Source organism: Maniola jurtina, chromosome 5 (assembly GCF_905333055.1).
Source record: "Maniola jurtina chromosome 5, ilManJurt1.1, whole genome shotgun sequence".
In the NCBI taxonomy this organism is placed as follows: domain Eukaryota; kingdom Metazoa; phylum Arthropoda; class Insecta; order Lepidoptera; family Nymphalidae; genus Maniola; species Maniola jurtina.
Window position 1 is genome coordinate 10,262,334 of NC_060033.1, and position 17,471 is coordinate 10,279,804.

At 35.9% G+C, this 17,471-nt stretch overlaps 1 protein-coding gene across 6 annotated transcripts in view; it reads right to left on the reverse strand.

Annotated features, from left to right (window-relative positions):
- LOC123865649 (nucleolar protein 4) overlaps positions 1 to 17,471 on the reverse strand; it is a 177,689-nt gene that overhangs the window by 53,912 nt on the left and 106,306 nt on the right. The window lies entirely within an intron of this gene.

Consider the following 17,471-nt stretch of genomic DNA (forward strand, 5'->3'; position numbering starts at 1 on the left):
AAATTCAATATTTGGTTTTGGGTCAATGTTATACACTGAGATGGCCTTGCCATCCGTCATACGGTTTTATGACTGTCGGAAATTTGAAGCCTTGCTCTTAAAAACAAAAATCTCGCACGAAAAGAAATAAATTAGTTAAGATTCTGAGTAATTGTAGGAAAGGAAGTATAAAAAACAAAAGGGCAAAATAAATTGCTCTAAAGCTAAATTGCGTTAGGGTCGGTCATAAATTAGATAAAAGTCGTAAATTTTAACTTAGAAATCTCTACAAGTGTACAAAATTGTAATCACGTGTTATGCGAGTGGTCTAGGCAAGGCAAGGGCGTGAGAAAGTAAAAGGTACGGCCCATTAAGGGAAGTTTGAAATACATTTTATTTTCAGCCAATTAGCCATCAGCCAGAGAAATTCTGTGCGCAAGAGTGAACCAATCAGAAACCGAAATTTCGCTGGTTTTTTTTTTGCATTTCAGATCATGGGCGTGGACAAAGATATCCGTGTGGACGTTTTAAGTCTACGCTGGGGGACCGAGAGGAACATTCGATTGAGGTCTGGCTCAACGTGCAGTAGAGCCTAACAGTGAACATTAAGTGTAGAAATATATTGAAATTGTGTAGTTTAATGATAGTAAATTATAAATAGAATAAAATAGTGTGTATCCGGACCAGCAGAAGCTGATATATGGTGATGTACTAATTTACATTTAATTTTAAACTAGATTATTTGAAAATCAGTTCCAAAAATCTTGAGTAAAGAATTATTTTACAAACTAAATTAGAGATGATATTATTATTTGGATATTAGGAGGTGTTACAATATTGTGTATAACTATTAGATTTGCATCCAAAATTATAGAAATGGGACATTTCTCTTTGTGGAACTAGGATTCAAATATATCTAGAATAAATAATGAATATATTATAATTTACGCATAATGTGTGTCCTTAGAATTTACTTTATTATAGAAGTAAGAATTATAGATAATATCTCTATTGATTATGTGGGCATGTGTGTATTTTAGATAAAATGATGTACATAATATTATATAAAGCCGAAAGGGTTTTTTTGTTTGAATATTTGCTTTTCCCTTTCAATAATTAGTATGGCTTAGGAAGCAAATATTCGGCCGGGAATTAATTAATGTAATAAAGTTACTTAATTTCCAGTCTAAATAATAAATTCAGTTTCTCTTCTATATTTGTTTTTAAACTGAGTGAGTAGTAGAAAATCTATTCACCAGTAATAAATTATATGAATATTATTTTCCTCTTTTATTGCTATATTTATACCTATATGAAGTAGTGAATATTGAAAGGAGATTCAAGTTAAAGATTTATTAGTTATGGTTCATTTGATTTTTTGATATAGCTCAAACTTAAGTCACATGTGTGCATATTTAATTTGATAACCTTCAATATTGACTTTCTCTCTCTAATACCTACCTAAATAAAAGTACTTACTATGGAACTAAGAAATACAAATTTCTTCCATCTTACATTGAAATTAGTATTGAAATTGAGTAAATAAAATAACGTCCTTTAGTGGAAGTTGATCACAAAAGTTAGGACGAAGCATCATTATCATCATCATGATCAATCTTTTATATGGTTATGAATGAACTAGAACATTTGAGAGAACTCTAGGGATGTGAAATTCTCACGATGGTTTTCCCTTATACTTCTATTTTCACAAAACGATTAGTACCTAATTTACCAAGAATGCTCTACACTACTAAAGATAATAGAGTCGGCTGGGTTCGAATCTCAGGCTAAAGACAAAGGGACCTTTTACTTTCGAGTCATAGCTAAATTTCATCTACTTACCCCGAACGAGACAATGGAGTACACGCTGCCTCCAGAGGGCAGATGGCGAGGCAGGTAGGTACCTTTTTTTTTTATTGTGTACCGATCTTTCCCAAACAGCATTTTAGGTAACATTATCTGTTAAAACCGACGCCAGCTGAATTTGTGAATCACCGAGTTTTTGAATAGATAAAAATACTAGTTTTGCTGTACTTTGTAATTCCTTTGCTTGATATTATATGGTACATGGTTGATTGGTGACGTACCAGCAGCGAGATTCCGGCACAAAGCAAACACGTCATGTCTTTATACAGCTGGACTCTCCGAACTAATAAATTGGCCAATTTATTGACAATCAATCAAACAAATATATAAATATACAAAAATACCATGGTTTTGGGGCGAGCCCAGAGCTCATTGAAAAGAACCTAGGTTTCCGTACCTAGGCAAATTGAAACCGCTTCGCAGCGAAATAGGAGAGTCCAAGTGCTGTGCCCCGATAACAATGCTAAAAGACTGAGATTTCAGTGTAGGGCTCCCCCCGTGCTTGAGGAATGCCGGTTGGTCTCAAACCGATGGCCTAAATAAGGCAAATACACGTATCAACTGATTTTCCACACTAACAGGACGTTCTAAATTAGCAAATCTCTCCACTCATTATATCTATTTTGAGGAGTTGAAATTTTACATTAATTTTTTATAATTCAATCCGTGTAAACCTGTTAGCTGGTCGAGAAGTCTACGTGTTCACCCAACGTACTGTACCAATTAATTACTTGTAAATAACTCATGACTTAAATACCTAGGTGTTTCGATAATTCAGCTGAGTTTATTTCTTATTTTATCTCTTCATAATGCCTAATCTTAACCACTAGTATAGACGATCACACCGTACCATCACAGAAATATGGTGCCGTGACCAGGATCTATGTACGTATTCGAAATAACGATATGACTAGATTTACATTAACATAAAAATAACACAACGTAGAAATTGTGATTGGGTATTTGAGAGAGAAAAATTTATAAACTTACATTACTATTTATAAATTATAAGTTTTAAGGACACACTGCGTGTTGTTTTATATTTATATGTTGTACATTTACATTTATTTATGTATAGGGGGAGCAGGAGAGCAGAAATAAGCTGTATGTCTTATAAATGTAAAATTTACAGGTTTTCAGAAGATACTACAGAGATCGAGCTATTATTCCTTGCTTATTTCTCAGACTTAATTTTTTTCAAACTCTGAGAATACATATAATCAAAGCAGACCCAAACATGTGATTACAATTAGTATCAGTATTATATTAGTATTAAAAATACGGCTTCGCGACTTATGAAAGTTATTCAAATAAAATTTAAAATAGTACCAAAGTAGGTAAAAGAAATAGGGTCAAATTGAAAAAAAAAAAAGGATGTCTTCAGGTAGAAAAGGACGTAGAACAAAGCAAGTAGGTGCGGGGCAAAGCGATGTTAGTACCATAGAATCGAGCGAGCAAACAACGACCTTAGGGAATGCTACATTAGAGTTGATTTTGAAAAAAATCACCGAATTCGAAGCAAAATTACAACAGTTAAATTCAAATACCGGTTCAAATGAAATCGCGAGCATTTCTTCACACGAGTCGAACGGGATTAATGAAAATGAAAAATCTGATAGGCAGGGGTCAAATCTTGAAACCGCGAGCACAAGTACATTATCTGAGACCCGGAATTTATATGTTGTACAGCCGTCAGTAACTAAACCAAATTTCGACGGAAAACCATTCACTAACCCCATCGTTTTTCTAAAACGATTAAAGAAATATATAAGGGCGGTAAATGGATTAGATCGCGAAATAGATATAGCGTTAGGTTGCATCTCGGGGCATGCTCGGAAGGTTATGGACTTGTATTCGAAGGGCTGGACTACGTTCGCTGACTTCGAGATTGATTTTAGACGAAATTATTGGACCGAACAAATTCAGGAATCTATAAGATATAAATTGATTAATGCGGTATATTCAAGCGATTCGGGAATGTCGATGTCCGAACATTTTGCTGAGCAAGCAGAATCAATGCAGTCATTAACTATTGCGTTTAGTGAGAGAGATTTGGTCAATTCTATTATGCGACATTATGCTATAGATATACAACGATTATGGTTTACTAGAACAGAGGAAGTTAACATCATGAACGGAGCGAAATTTCTTCGAAACATAGAGCAAAATATTGTTGAAAAACCCAGGCAATTTACGAGAGGTACTGTTAGTAATAATTACAGAGGTAGACGATACAATGAGTCACCATCGAGACGACCTATTGTAGCAACAATGTCAACAAGAAGTTGGAGAGCTAGGGGAAATTCGACGAGGGGACGCGGCTATCGTGGTCGATTAGGTTCTAGGGTTAACTTTAACAGGCCTACGGTATCCGAATCTAAACAAATTAGGCCGGCTATCACGTTCGTGAAAGAGGGCGAGAATCTTACTGTGTCTAAGAATGTGGGGGAGGGTTCATCAAAAAACTAGAATGCCCAACACAAACGAGGTCAAGTCAGTTAGTCTTGTGTGGCACGGGCGTCAGAAAGACCTCAGATCACGAAGGGACAGGTGTAGTCTATAGAATCTTAATTAATAGTGGATGGAAGCCAGGACAGAGTTTGGGGACCGGAGATAAGGGACTTAAACGGTTGTTAAGAGGCGGCGTTGATTATAACGAGTATAGTAGTCAATTTGAAATTAGGAGTATAGGAATCTTATTGGAAAACCAGTTTGAAAATGTAACAGAGTGTAATGAGTTAGGCGTGACTTGTGAAACTTGTATGAGGAGAGGTTTGAATGTGTACACAATGTATCATGAATTAGATGAACAAACCGATGTGAGTGTTGATTATTCTTTACCTAGGTTACCTGAAGTATGTGTTAGATTGTATGGAAGAAGTATGAGTGCACTCATAGATACGGGAAGTCAGATTAGTGGAATAACTAGGGAATTGTACGACTCTATTCTAAGAGAACATGGGACATTGCCAGAGATCGCTATTCCAGCAATTCAAATACAAGGCGCGTTTGGATCGCGAAGTGAAAGCACAAATCGGTTAGTGCTAATAGAGTTTCAGTTAGGTAGTACTTTAGTTGAAGCACCTGTACTAGTTATGCGACGTCTTCCTAGGTCATTGATACTAGGATACGATTGGTTAGAGCGGGTAAAAGGAATAGTGAACTGTAATGGTGAACACACTTTGACTATTGAACATATGGGCGTTAGGTCTTGTGTTAGGCTGAATTCGGACTGCAAAATCGAAAGGTTAGGGGGAGAGACAAACGCAGCCACGATTAATTTAATATTAAATCAAAACTCTAGGCCAGTGGAACAAAGTGTATTAGACATGAATTTAGATAATGAGAAATTTAAGGGATTTAAATTAGATGACGCGAACTTAAGTAATGAACAAAAGGAATTATTACTACCTGTGTTAAACAAACACTGTAAGGTATTTACGGAAGGTTTAGGTTTGACAAACAAGTACGTACACGTTATTGAGCTGTTAGACGAAACACCTTTTGTAAAACACAGTTATCCGGTACCTTTGGCATATAGAGAACAGGTAAAAACCGAATTAGAAGAGTTAGAAAAACTAGGCGTGATCAGACAGGAAGCGACTCCTTACTGTAGTCCTCTCACTTTCACTAAGAAGCGAGATGGGTCAATAAGACTCTTATTGGACGCACGAGAGTTGAATAAGAAAATGGTAGGTGACGCGGGCGCGCCTCCACTCACATCTGAGATTTTACAATCCTTTCATGGAGTAAATTATATCAGTTTAATTGATTTGAATAATGCCTATTTTCAAATACCTTTGCATAAAGATTCTAGGAAGTATACTGGGTTCTCGTTCATGGGGAAGACGTATACTTATAATGTTTTACCTCAAGGTTTAAAGACTTCTGTAGCAGGGTTCTCGAGAGCAATGGATTATATCCTAGTAGGAGTACGAGAGTTTTGCGTAAACTATTTAGACGACATAGTCATATTCACTACCGGGGACATAAGGTTACACTTAGAACATTTAGATCGAGTGTTAGATAAATTAGAAACCGCAGGTTTAACTGGAAGGTTAGAGAAGTGTCGGTTCTTATGTGTAGAGGTAAAGTTGTTAGGACACATAGTAAATACTAACGGGGTACGTATGGATCCTGAACGGGTTAAAGCCATATTAGACTTCCCTATACCTCGGACTATAAAACAATTACGAGGATTTCTGGGATTAATAAATTATTTCAGAAGATTTATTTCAAAATATAGCGAAGAGGTTAAACCACTGTGTGACCTATTAAAACAAAATACGAAATGGTCATGGACAGAGGAAATTAACGATTGTTTTGAAAGGGTCAAGAAATTGTTTATAGACACGATACTTCTTGTACACCCAGATCCTAAGGGAACTTATTATTTACAAACCGATAGCAGTAATTTGGGGGTTTCGGGTTATGTCTATCAATTGAATGAAGCTGGTGAAGAACAAATATTAGGGTTCTGTAGTAAAGCATTGACAGAGACAGAACGCAAATGGACAGTTACTGAACAAGAACTATGGGCCATCATTTTCAGTTTGTCAAAGTTTGAAACATATTTGAGAGGAGCGAATTTAGTCATTAGGACTGATCATAAAAGTCTGATTTTCTTGCAGACGTGCAAACTATTGAGTGCTAGGATGATACGTTGGGTACATTATATAGGGCGATTTAATTACACAGTCGAACATGTGAAAGGTAAACTAAACATTGTAGCAGACGTATTGTCTCGACATTTAAAGGGGACCACCGATGTATTAACTAACAAGGTCACGGGGCCTGAAATGAATCTATTTAAAACATCATTAGGACGATTAGTGCGGGAGCGATGGAGAGAGATAGGTAGTTATCAAAGTCGCGACAAGACTGCTAGTGAGATAATTAGACGCGTGCAAACAGCAGACACTTCTGAATCAAAGTACTACGTGCTTAAAGAAGGGATTCTTTATAGAAGAGACATAAAAGGGGATATCTTAAGGTTATATGTTCCCGAGAACATACTAAGGGATTTGATAGTTAGCATACATGAAGAAGTAGGTCATTTCGGGCGATACAAGGTTTATGCTCTGATGAAACGTCAATATTATTTCCCAAATATGTCTCGTATAATAGGTCGTGTTGTAAGAGCTTGCGAGGCATGTCAAAAGTCAAAACATGCTTTGGAAACGCACACGGGGCCGATTAAAACTGTAATAGCGAAGGAAATAGGAGAGAGAGTTTTTTGCGATATTTTTGGACCTTTACCAGCAGGACGATTTGGGTTTAAATACATATTCGTAATGCAAGATGCTTATAGTAAGTTAATCAGACTATACCCACTACGCCAGGCTAGTGGGAAGGCTACTTTAACTTGTGTAAAAAAGTTTCATAAGCAGGTCACAATTAAGACATTATGTTCAGACAGAGGCGTGAACTTTACTTCAAAAGTTTTCGAGTTAGGTATTCGCCAACTAGGTATCGAATTAACGCACACATCTGTTAGAAATCCGCGGCCAAATTCGACAGAGAGGGTTAATAAAGAGTTAGGTAGATTATTCAGGACGTATTGCGACAAATCGCATCGTTCATGGGTAGATCTATTATCGGATATAGAAGATTGTTATAATCAGGTAATACATACTACAACGGGATATTCGCCAAACGAGATTATATATGGAAAACGTACTCTGCTATCGACTGATTTCAACACTGACTCATCGGTGAGGACAGACTTACAGGGTGAACCGTTAGAACAGATTCGACAGCAGGCACGACAAAACATAGATAAGGCGGCCGAAAGTAGACAATTACATTATAACAAAAATCATAAGTTAATACAATTCGAAATCGGAGATTTAGTGAAACTTAAGACTTTTACGAAGTCAGATGCGGATAAAAAGTTGACAAAAAAATTCATGCGCTTATATGAAGGACCGTACATAATAGGGGCAGTTCCATATAATAATGTATATACATTAATAGACGTTCATACTGGTAAAGTTAAGGGTAACTACAATGCCATTCATTTGTTTAGGTACTATGTAGATAAATAGAAAGATAGGTAAAACTAGAGTATTAAAAGGGACAGAAAACAGGTAGTTTGGGGTACACTAAACAAAGAGATACCTGAGTTAAATAGCTATGGTCATGCCCGAGGGTATAATAGATAGGCGTAGGAGGTCTGATACTAGCGTTCTAATACAGATAAGGGGAAAAATAGATTTTGAAACGACTAGCACAGCTGCAGGGACAAAAGGAGCTACGTGTATTAAAAATCTATTTTGGGGGAGCGTGAGATGGCCTTGCCATCCGTCATACGGTTTTATGACTGTCGGAAATTTGAAGCCTTGCTCTTAAAAACAAAAATCTCGCACGAAAAGAAATAAATTAGTTAAGATTCTGAGTAATTGTAGGAAAGGAAGTATAAAAAACAAAAGGGCAAAATAAATTGCTCTAAAGCTAAATTGCGTTAGGGTCGGTCATAAATTAGATAAAAGTCGTAAATTTTAACTTAGAAATCTCTACAAGTGTACAAAATTGTAATCACGTGTTATGCGAGTGGTCTAGGCAAGGCAAGGGCGTGAGAAAGTAAAAGGTACGGCCCATTAAGGGAAGTTTGAAATACATTTTATTTTCAGCCAATTAGCCATCAGCCAGAGAAATTCTGTGCGCAAGAGTGAACCAATCAGAAACCGAAATTTCGCTGGTTTTTTTTTTGCATTTCAGATCATGGGCGTGGACAAAGATATCCGTGTGGACGTTTTAAGTCTACACTGGGGGACCGAGAGGAACATTCGATTGAGGTCTGGCTCAACGTGCAGTAGAGCCTAACAGTGAACATTAAGTGTAGAAATATATTGAAATTGTGTAGTTTAATGATAGTAAATTATAAATAGAATAAAATAGTGTGTATCCGGACCAGCAGAAGCTGATATATGGTGATGTACTAATTTACATTTAATTTTAAACTAGATTATTTGAAAATCAGTTCCAAAAATCTTGAGTAAAGAATTATTTTACAAACTAAATTAGAGATGATATTATTATTTGGATATTAGGAGGTGTTACAATATTGTGTATAACTATTAGATTTGCATCCAAAATTATAGAAATGGGACATTTCTCTTTGTGGAACTAGGATTCAAATATATCTAGAATAAATAATGAATATATTATAATTTACGCATAATGTGTGTCCTTAGAATTTACTTTATTATAGAAGTAAGAATTATAGATAATATCTCTATTGATTATGTGGGCATGTGTGTATTTTAGATAAAATGATGTACATAATATTATATAAAGCCGAAAGGGTTTTTTTGTTTGAATATTTGCTTTTCCCTTTCAATAATTAGTATGGCTTAGGAAGCAAATATTCGGCCGGGAATTAATTAATGTAATAAAGTTACTTAATTTCCAGTCTAAATAATAAATTCAGTTTCTCTTCTATATTTGTTTTTAAACTGAGTGAGTAGTAGAAAATCTATTCACCAGTAATAAATTATATGAATATTATTTTCCTCTTTTATTGCTATATTTATACCTATATGAAGTAGTGAATATTGAAAGGAGATTCAAGTTAAAGATTTATTAGTTATGGTTCATTTGATTTTTTGATATAGCTCAAACTTAAGTCACATGTGTGCATATTTAATTTGATAACCTTCAATATTGACTTTCTCTCTCTAATACCTACCTAAATAAAAGTACTTACTATGGAACTAAGAAATACAAATTTCTTCCATCTTACATTGAAATTAGTATTGAAATTGAGTAAATAAAATAACGTCCTTTAGTGGAAGTTGATCACAAAAGTTAGGACGAAGCATCATTATCATCATCATGATCAATCTTTTATATGGTTATGAATGAACTAGAACATTTGAGAGAACTCTAGGGATGTGAAATTCTCACGATGGTTTTCCCTTATACTTCTATTTTCACAAAACGATTAGTACCTAATTTACCAAGAATGCTCTACACTACTAAAGATAATAGAGTCGGCTGGGTTCGAATCTCAGGCTAAAGACAAAGGGACCTTTTACTTTCGAGTCATAGCTAAATTTCATCTACTTACCCCGAACGAGACAATGGAGTACACGCTGCCTCCAGAGGGCAGATGGCGAGGCAGGTAGGTACCTTTTTTTTTTATTGTGTACCGATCTTTCCCAAACAGCATTTTAGGTAACATTATCTGTTAAAACCGACGCCAGCTGAATTTGTGAATCACCGAGTTTTTGAATAGATAAAAATACTAGTTTTGCTGTACTTTGTAATTCCTTTGCTTGATATTATATGGTACATGGTTGATTGGTGACGTACCAGCAGCGAGATTCCGGCACAAAGCAAACACGTCATGTCTTTATACAGCTGGACTCTCCGAACTAATAAATTGGCCAATTTATTGACAATCAATCAAACAAATATATAAATATACAAAAATACCATGGTTTTGGGGCGAGCCCAGAGCTCATTGAAAAGAACCTAGGTTTCCGTACCTAGGCAAATTGAAACCGCTTCGCAGCGAAATAGGAGAGTCCAAGTGCTGTGCCCCGATAACAATGCTAAAAGACTGAGATTTCAGTGTAGGGCTCCCCCCGTGCTTGAGGAATGCCGGTTGGTCTCAAACCGATGGCCTAAATAAGGCAAATACACGTATCAACTGATTTTCCACACTAACAGGACGTTCTAAATTAGCAAATCTCTCCACTCATTATATCTATTTTGAGGAGTTGAAATTTTACATTAATTTTTTATAATTAAATCCGTGTAAACCTGTTAGCTGGTCGAGAAGTCTACGTGTTCACCCAACGTACTGTACCAATTAATTACTTGTAAATAACTCATGACTTAAATACCTAGGTGTTTCGATAATTCAGCTGAGTTTATTTCTTATTTTATCTCTTCATAATGCCTAATCTTAACCACTAGTATAGACGATCACACCGTACCATCACAACACCAAATAACAAATGAAAAAAACCCTAAAAAGTGAAAATAGCAGCTTAAGGTGCAAAAAGCTATCAACACGTACGTCTACAATAAATTCATAAGTTTCAGCAATCGTTTCAGCAGCGGATATGTATCAGTATTAATGGAGGATCCTTCAGTTTGCCTCGGAATTATACGTATATACTTGTAGTTTCTGTTCTAACCTGTTTGCATAGGATAAGTTCACACCAGCGCCGGTCGGTAATTTCGACCATTTCATTATTAACGCTCATTGTCATTATGAACGCTTATCGAGTGGTAACGTTTTAGGGTTAAGGGGTTTTAAAATGGGAAATAGAAAGGGTTGAATCGTTTAGTGTTGTTAAATATTAAACGCTTAAAATTATCGTAGAGTAAATGCAAATTTTATTTTTATCACAACCTTGTTTTTATGATAAAATAAAGACTGTTTATTTTATTACCTACTTGATCGTTCATACCTCCTACGCAAATCAGAACTCGCCTTATTTCGACCTCTTCTTTTTCTTTAAATTACTAATTGTTCTACTCAAAATCTCGTTGATTTTATGAGGTGTGGACATACTTCCATACCTTTTCACAAAAACATAATCACCCATACGTAATCTGAATTACATTTCTAAGTTACAACACATTAAAAATGTAACAGTATTAAAGCTACCAATAGTCCCTACATATAAATTTTACCTTAAAAATCCGCAAATACAGGGCAGACCTTCGGAAGGGTCCGAAAGGGATTTACCCTGGGATTGGACCCACACTTATACAAAATGTCCAATATGGGTCCGACCCTCGGGCTCTAAACATGCCTAAGAGAACCCAGTAAACAAAGAAGTTTGTTGCCTCGATGTTATGCTGTCATGGATAAACATGTCCTTCAGACAAAATTATTATATCTCAATTTTTTTATTTTCATAAATTTATTTTATTGCAATTCTCGACAGGCTTGTGTGAGAAAGGAAAAACAACCAGAAAGAAAATATAACAGGATTTTCTAAACTAGTAGGTACATTTTTTGAGGCCTTTAAATAGCAGTTAGCTAACGTTTATAACATGCGTTTTAGAAAATCCCGCAACCCGAATGCGTTCTGCATCGACTAATTATATCTATACAGCTTTTTCAAATTCATAAAGTAGGTAGAAGCTTTTTCAAATTCATAAGTGTAGAAATTTGATTTAATTTTGACTTGTCTCAAATGATTTAATTTTAGATTAGGGTGAAATATCAAGCAAAACGAAGTGAAGTAGGTATAACGTCAAGCGATCGTACTCATAGGCCAAAACATAGCAAAGAAAAATATCCTGTAAGAATACAACAATGAATATTACTAGCAGGGTTCAACGTCTAATCTCCTTCAAATAATAACAACGGTACAGAAACTACGATACGAAATCAGCGAGAAAAGAAATATTAAGAAAAAACTCATTACAAAGATCATGTGTGGCCTAATTGGTTACGGCGTGCGAGAATACAATCCCTCATTCGCATTACGTACCTACCGAGCTTGATTAGGCTGAGGTTCCTTACCTGATGCTAAGCAACTTTATGACATCCCTATTCAATACCCATATTTCACTTCACTACTCACAATATTCATTCATTCCTCATACGCATGGCTAAGGTTTGGAATACTCTTCCCCGATCTGTGTTTCCTACCAATTACAATCCGGGTATCTTTAAAACAAGAGTGAATAGGCACCTTCTAGGTAAACGCGTCACATCTTAGACCACATCATCACTTTCCATCAGGTGTGATTGTGGTCAAGCGCTTGCCTATAGTGAATAAAAAAAAAAAAAAAAAAAAAAAATATAAATGCGAAAGTGTGTTGGTTTGTCCTTTAATCACGCCGCAACTGAGCAACGGATAGATATGAGTTATGGGACATTTTTTACATGGGTTTAGTTGAAGACTGGAGATACATAGGCTACGGAAAATCCAAGAGTTCCCATGGGATTTTAGAAAATTTAATATACGATAAAGGATACGCTAAGTCAGGTAGTCTAGTCATCATCATCAACCTATAGCAAGCTCTCTGCTGACCACGGGGCCCCCTTAAAATGAGAAGGCTATCACCACCACCACGCTGGCCAAGTGCAGTTTGGCAGACTTCACATCCTTTAAAGCAAGGGAAACTTTAATTGCTTGAAAATAAAACGCACATAGCTCGCAAAAATTAGTTAGAGATGCGTGTCCGAATTGAACCTCGAACCCCCCCGACCAGGAGGCTGATGTAACCACTACGATATCACCGCTTCGCTTATCAGTCGATTGCGTGTGAGAAACTTTAAAATATTTGTACATACTCGTATTGTATAGCTTTTTGGTGTTTACTTGAAAAGGAGAGAAAAACAATGCCCTATAAAAAGTACTAAAGGAGATATTATGGCCCCACTCTGTGATAATGTGAGAGGATATTGTATTAGCTTTTGCTTTTACTCAGCTTCACCCGCCTGAATTTAGTCGTAGATAGGTAAATACATTGAATATCCATGTACGCACTTCAATGGATATGCTCTTGTTAACGCCCGAGCTACGCTATATCCTAAGATTTTTCATTTACCTAGGACCTATTGCAATTCAAGTTTTACAATGACTGATCCATACTAATACTATAAATGCGAAAGTGTGTCCGTCTGTCTGTCTGTCTATTTGTCTGTCTGTCTGTCTGCTACCTTTTCACGGCCCAACAGTTTAACCGATTCCCGGAGATGGAAATAGGCTACTTTTTATGCCGGAAAACCAAAGAGTTCTCACGGGATTTCCAAAAACCCATCCGCTTAACCGATTTGTATGAAATTTGGTACCGAGGTAGCTTGCGTCCCTGTAGGTAATTGACATAGACAACTTTTGCGATTTGCGAAAAACTTCACCATTGTGTTACTAAATATACACGATGGTGAAGTTCCAGCATTCAAATATACACGGTGTAACCAGAGCGCTAGCGAAAATGAAGACAGGTGGTAGTACTGATGATTACTGATATTAAGACACGACAACCAAAAAACGCGAAAAAATAAATTTCAATAATCCTGTATTTTACAAAAGTTTACAATATATTGCAAATAAAACATCTGACTGTAACATTATAGTATATAACGGATTATATTAGCATTAGATTGTATTTAGGTAGTATAATAATAACGCTAAGTTTTTGCTATACTTGCTTCTGGTTACACCCTGTATAGTAAGGTATAAGACTGATGGTTTACATGGAACAGTTATAAATAGTGCTTGGGGCACGCACCGTCTTTGTGCCGGCACTGGACCCTTCGTACCCTCGTCTCTAACAAGATAACAGCCATCGCAAAACGAAACTACGGGAAAAGTATTTGTAGTCGGCATTATACAATTGGGTCATAATATATTACGTTGATATCTGAATTATAATGTATGTACAGTCTGTATAATTCTGTTGTATACCACCAGTCTAAATGTATTCCCATCTCTTTCATCATGCTCCCGAAACTATGCGGAAAAGGATAGCACTAGATATAGATCCGTCAATTTAGTTTAAAGGTAGGTATATACGAGTGGACTTGAAATAATACCTGAGGTAGGAAAAGAGAGAAGAGAGTAACTTTAGAGTAACGTGATTCAATAATGGAAATAATATCGTTTTAAAAATAAACGGGAAATAATTAATTCCTATATCATTACATATAAAAGCACATCTAAATGTGTCCACTAGTTAAAATAATAATACTTACGCATCAAATAAATCAACTTACTATCAAACGCTTCTACTGAAAATTCTACTGCAAATACCTATTCTAATTAATATTCATCTCTAACAAGAATATCTTGAACGCATACCAGAATTTTTTATTGCTAACCAAAAATTGGCAAGTTTTGAGGTACATATGCCTTCTACTTTAAGAGGTAAGCCAGCTAATCTAGAAGTACTGCTTAGTAATGATAGGAGTCAGGATATGACTCAACAACACCCGCAAGAGACACTAGAGTGAAAAGAAAGAAATTGTATTTTAGGGGTAGTTCTTCCAATATTAATGGTATTTGACATGACAGATGCGTGCCCCAATGTTCGTATTAACAATTTATTTCTTTATTTATTCGTCCATGCTTTACATAAGTATTTTGTAATTTGATAAACTTGTTCCATGAATATCAGGGTGACATAACATAGTGTGCCAGTCTACATCGAACGGCAGTCCTAAGCAAGTGCAGTTTATTATTCCTTAGCTCGAACACCCCATGACCCCCGTGCGAGCAAACTACCGAGTTGTAGGCAAAAAGTACACCCCCCTACGCTTACGCTTTTAAACCTCAAGCGTCCAAGTACGGGGAATATGAAATTTTCGAAATGATAAAGCCGGTAAATAATAACTGCTATACGCCGGGCACGCCGGCCGTCTAAACGTAGCGTCAGCAAAACAAAAATCGCTCGGTAATGATAGTTTTCTTTGTTCTTTCTTCATATAAAAAAATTAAGTGTAATTGAAAAAATTAAAAAACATGACTGCCCTGCTAAAAACGTTTTACATTTGAAAATGGCACCGTACCTACTGTGGAATGAGGAAACTCATAGGTATACGACATGAACCCCGAAAACATTACACTCCTTTTTTTGGGCAGTCGTGTAAAATAATAGATAACCCATACAATAAGGGAATAAAACATGTCATTATATCTGAGACGTTTATCTACCCGAGCCGAAGGCGAGGGCAGATATTTAACTCGAGAATTAAAGTGTTTTCAAGGATTTCGTCACTGTTGACGTTGTGAGTGTATTTAGCTCGTGAAGTTCCAGAGAAAAGAAAAATAAAGAGCGTAGTTCGCTACTGCCCATGACAGCTCGAACTACATGTCTCCCAGCACTGCAGTTCCATCGTGACCACGACCCATGCAACTGGGTCGAAATATCGATCTTTCAAAATCATCATATGAATCGTGGTACGTACAACGTACCTGTTATTTACATTATAAAAGGAAATTAGGTTGACTTTTTTGCTGTCTGTACCGGGCCAGCAGCAGGGTTCGTGTGTCTGCTTTCACATTACCCACTCGCAAGGCGGCACCCCCATCCCCCCGTTGCGCTCCTAGTACCTACCCCCGCTTTTTATTCCTTCCTGCCGTCGAAAGTAATCAATTTGCGACTTAATTAATTAAGAAAAAACTTTAATGTTATGTGGTGTCGTAGTTTTGATAGTCAGTCATATTTTGGAGTTCAAAAATCTTAAACCTCTATACATTTCGAAAACGACCATAATTCATTCCTTAGCGAAATATAAATATAAAAATACTTAACTTTCAAAATCCAAACTTACATGGTTTTACAGGACGCTAACGTCTGCCGAAATTAAAGTGATTTAATAAAAAATCCTACGCGTCATAAGAAGAATTGGTACCACATCCCTCATCAAGCAATTGCGGAAATAGTGTTAATATATGAAAAAGTAAGAGCTAGGCAAGAAGAGTATACTAATCTGACTATCCTGACTCCTGCCTGAGTAAAAGATGATATGGGCAGGAGTTCATTCACAGTATCATCAGCGTAGAGTTTAGGCTGATACCTAACTGTAAATTCAACTAAAATTAGGCATCTGGTTTTCTCTATTCCCTGGTACTAGGTAGAAGAAAAAAGACCTAATCTGACGGACCATATTCGACCTTTTAAGATACGCATTAGTTCGTTACTTTATTAGGCGATCAAAGTAAGAATTGGAAATTCAATGGACCTTTATAATGTAGTCCTTAATTTAAGGGACCCCTACACGCTAACTGTCTCTTAAGTTTGCAAAGAAAAAGTAAAGTTTAAAAGTTCAGTTTGCAAAGAAAATACTTTTCTAAAAAAAATAGCTATGGATTGATAAATCGGATGAAATTATTATGAACTCTATTTAATATTAACTCTATCTGCTAATTCTGCTAAAACTAAAAATAAATCTTACGCTAATTTTATTTTTCATGATACGTGTGATGCGTAGTTATTCTCAAACGTCTCATAGTTAAAGTTTTTCATTGAATTTCTCTTTTAAAAATATGAGGTATTTAAGTGATGAAGTGAAAATGAAATAAAAATAAACTCCGCCGGATATTTTAATTGAGGCCGCAAATCGCACAGTAATTAATGATCTTTGGCCGCCAAAGTCTCCAGACTAGTAAGTATATGGCGTAAGAATTGTTTGTCTTTTAGCAAGTACCTACTTTGTACTTTAGTTTTTTATCTGTTTTATCACAAATGTATTGAAAAACCTGGTGCGATAGACGCGTGTAAGATTATTACTAACTCGTGGTGATGCTAAACTCTCGTCTACGGCTCGGGCATAACTTACCACTCTTATATCACAATGTACTTTTGTCTTTGTAATTTTTCTCTACTTTAAATTCTTAACTTTTTTAAGTACAAAATCTATTGACTTGTATTTTAAGTTTGATACCATTTTTTGAACCATAATATTTGCGAAAATGTGTTTGATCGTTGTATTGTTGATTTGTTGGTTTATTCCTTCAATCACGTTGCAATAGACTTCAATAGAGCAACGGATCGATGTGATTTTTTGCATGGATATAATTAAAGACCTTGACAGTGGTCAGTGACATAAGCTTCTTTATATCCCGGAAATTTCCACAGGATATTTTAAAACCTAAATCCGCTCGGAAAAAGTCGAGAGCATCAGCTAGTAAATAATAATCAAAAAA